The sequence below is a fragment of the Nuphar pumila genome, chromosome 6 (assembly GCF_984573655.1).
Source record: "Nuphar pumila chromosome 6, dmNupPumi1.hap1.1, whole genome shotgun sequence".
NCBI classification, from domain to species: domain Eukaryota; kingdom Viridiplantae; phylum Streptophyta; class Magnoliopsida; order Nymphaeales; family Nymphaeaceae; genus Nuphar; species Nuphar pumila.
In genome coordinates, this window is record NC_143254.1 from 36,942,172 (window position 1) to 36,946,299 (window position 4,128).

Here is a 4,128-nt window from a genome sequence, read left to right on the forward strand (position 1 = left end):
CAATATTTTCCTTTAAAAAAGATGTTGCTGGAAATTTGAAAACATTACAATTTCATCACAATATTTTCAAAGAATATTGTTATTGTACAAAAAAAAAGATATTTTTAAATTATTGACCATGTTTTCATACGATATTAATGAGTTTGCTAGTGTTTTTATATTTTCATTTTTTTATATAATATATTCTGCAGGTCTTATTTAAACTCACATGTAAAGCTTGTAAAATGTACCACGTGATCTTGTTGAACGTTTCTCCTAAACGCCGTTGGATCACATCATGCATGATCCGTTTCTGTTTAGACCAATGTTTCCCAAGATGAATGACACACAAGACCCACCGATGCCGTCCATTTTCTAGATGAACAACATGGGCGGATGCAAAAACGAACGGTTAGGATTTCTTTAGAACACCTTTGACTTGGTGGGCTTTCGGGTGTCGTTCATCTTTGCGATGAATGGCGTCTAATTAGATCCCTTGTACCTGATCCGAATTCCTAATTACCTGGTGGATCCCAACCCGTGTGACAAGATTTATGAAAAACTCAAACAACTATCGCAAGAAATTACCTAAAAGTTTTAAGCTTTAATTTCTTGCGATATTTTGAAAATAGCACGATTTTCCGTAGAAACATAATTAACACGTTTTAAACGTGATATTTATGTTTTTATCAACTATTTATCGAAAAAAAATCATGAAAATTTTTTATTTGCATTTTTATACAAATTTATTTTTTTATATTTTAATTGCCGATATTTTGGCCAAAATGTGAGTTTTTTTTTAAATCTATTTCTCCTGAGTTTTTGGCTGCATATATTTTTCGGTTTTTTATTTTTTTTGTTTCATTGGCATGGATCCATCCTTTTTCAGACAAAAGGCAGGCAGTTTCCACACTATTTTCATTTCCTTTCTCCATCCGTCTTCAATTCCAACTTCATTAAAAAATGATAGATTTTAGTGGTGTATATGGTACTAGCAATTATTTGCCAATATTTTTTCATGCAATGATTTATATTTTTTCATGCAAATGCATTCTGCGTGGTCCATTTGCTTGGCATCGACTATTGGATCATCCTAATCGGATCAAGAAATGTGATTTTTGTATTCTTGAATATTTATGAAAATTCTGAACCGTTGATTTTTAAATCTTAAAAGATCCTTCTTATACATGGTAATCCGAATATCTAAGAGTCTTTTCTATAAAAACCAACCATCTAGACTGCATGGTAAAATTTTAGAAAAAAAAAAAACTATGAAAATCTCAGATCATACATATTTTGTTTGATTACATATTCCAATATTGGTGGTTAATTAACCACTGATTCCATTAAAGAACACCATAACTTTGAAGATCACTTTGCAGTTCCAACTCTGCGATCTCCATAAACTTCACTCCTGGTGGCCGCCGAGATCGCCAAAGAGGTGGAGGAAATAGTAGTGGTGGTGGTGGTGATTCAGGCATAGGACCTGAGGATGGAGCCGCAGAAGGAGCAGATGATGGCCCTCCAGGTGCGACAGTAGAAGGGAACTGTGATAAATCGGGTTGAGGTCTTCATATCCGCGACCCGGCTCCACAACGCGAACAGAGCCCTGCCGCAGGCTTGGTGCTCCCCATCGTCCTCTTCTGGTCCACGAAGCAGCAGAAGAACACCATTCTCTCTCTCTCTCTCTCTCTCTCTCTCTCTCTCTCTCTCTCTCTCTTTCTTTAGCCACCTTTCTCATGCCACCCGCTATCTTATTCCACATTGATTCTTAATCCTCCTCGAGACACCAATCAGCTTCCTTAACTACCTGCTCTACAAACATTCCTTCTTTAGCTCTTTTCAGTGCCCACCACATAATTCTAGGATCTATCATATATCTATCCCTTTTGCAGCATTGTCTAATTCTAAGATCTAAAATTAAGACTCTATGTTGTGTAGCGACACTTTCTCCCGATATAACCTTACAATTGATGCAAGAACCCCTATCTCTCTTTCTAAGTAGGAAAAAATCTATCTAACTCGTATTAACCCTACTTTTAAATGTTATTAGGTGAGACTCTCTCTTTCTAAACCAAGTGTTTGCTAAGATCATATCATAGGACAAACCAAAATCTAAAATCATTTCTCCACTTTCGTTTTTTTCTCCTACACCATAGCCTCCATGGATACTCTCAAATCCATCCCTACTAATGCCTATATGTCCATTAAGGTCACCGCCGATGAAAAGCTTTTCTCCATAAGATATCCCTTGTACTACTCCATCTAAATCTTTCCAAAATTAATGCTTAATGGAATCATCTAAACCTACTTGAGGTGCATAAACACTAATAATATTAATAATATCCGTACCTAATATTAATTTAATAAGTAAAATCCTATCACCCTTCCTACGAACCTCAACTACATTATCTATAAACTCATGACTCATAACAATCCCTACTCCATTCCTATTCCTATTTATTCTTATATACCAAATCTTATATCCCTAACGTTCTATCACTTTTACTTTCTCACCTACCCATTTGGTCTCTTGTAGACATAAAATATCAATCTTTCTCCTACACATAACATATACTAACTCTACCAACTTACCAGTTAAAGACCCTATGTTCCAAGTGGCTAACCTAATTTTATGGTCTTGGACAAACTTCTTTACCCCCACCCGTCCAACAAAGTGAGGGAACCCTTGTCTATTTGACACCACACCCGGGCGCCGGTGTGACGCGTCGCTTCTGGGCGATGACCTAGCAACCCTTGCCCATTTATCACTGCCTCCGGGCCTATAGAGTAACGCGCACGCGTCACTCAGTAGGGAACGCCCCAACGGAATTCTCATATTGGTTCATATTCATAGGGTATGACTAAGTTTTTATGTTGGCTGTCACTGGCCTACCGCAACCCTCCTCCTTTATCCGGGCTTGGGATCGGCAGTGTATAACTAAACAGTTATACACATGCGGAGTTGTATGATAACGGTATTGTATGATAAAAATGATACTTTTTTCAAAATGTTTTCAAATTTTCCCATGTCCAAAACCACTAATTGGTAATTTCTTTAGGATTTTTTACCCTTCGCACTAGTGAACCTCACAAAGTTCGTGAGATCTACCGTTTCACTCATCATCTATCGCTAACTCTCACATAATGTATATTCACACTTTTTTTTTTGCGGACCTCCAGTTTTTTGCAAAAGCTTTATTTGCAAACATAGTGTTGATTTGAAACCCCATAACTTTACAAATAAAATAATAAATTTGAATATATGGTACAAAATTTGCACAACCATTTGCGAACCTCGTGTGGATCACATCACCTTGAAACTTTGTAATATTATACTAAATTCACATATAACTTACGAGTTTCGCATATCCAAATTTGCGAACTTTTTTTTTTATTTTTCCTTTTTTTTATTGACAAAGTTGGGGTTAGGTAGACCCTACCAGTTATGCAACCATGCCATTTGGGGTTAACACTTGCAACGCTAGACAATCAGAGCCCCCATTGGTAATTTGTGAACCTTTTGTTAAAACAAAAATCTTGTAACTTTGCAAATACCAGTCAAATTCACATTTCTTGTATCGTAACTTTGCAAATATCAGGTAAATGCTTACTGCTGCTAGATAAAAGAAAAGGCAACATAAAACCCAAAAATGAGCACCCAACCAGGGCGCCCTTGTTGTGGCAAACATGGGGAGAAGAAGTGAAAGCAACATTTAAAAGTTGAAACAAAATATATTTTTTACAAATCTCATCCAACAAAATGCCCAAACATGAGTTCTCCAAATATAAAAATTGGGAAATCAGTTCAAACCATAGTGACAAATATGGCAAGATTTATGAAAATCTTGCATAATATTGTGAGAAATTGTCTGAAAGTTTAAAACAGTAAATTCTCGTGAGATTTTCAAAATATCGTGAGATTTATGAAAAAAACAAAAAGACCGCAATTTAAACATGATATTTATGTTTTAAACGGCTATTTATCGTAAAAAATCATGTTATTTTATTTTTAAATAATTTGTATTAATATTTTCCTATAAAAAATAAATTTTATGTTTTTAAATTAATTTTTTTATTGCCAAGATTTTGCAGAAAAAATGCAAGATTTAAGAAAAAGTTTCAATTTCTACCGATTTTTTTGAAAAA

General features: G+C 35.2%; 1 pseudogene; it reads right to left on the reverse strand.

Moving 5' to 3' along the window:
• Nucleotides 1–1,079: 1,079 nt before the first annotated feature.
• On the reverse strand, nucleotides 1,080–1,652 carry LOC149834650 (uncharacterized; annotated as a pseudogene).
• Nucleotides 1,653–4,128: the final 2,476 nt, after the last annotated feature.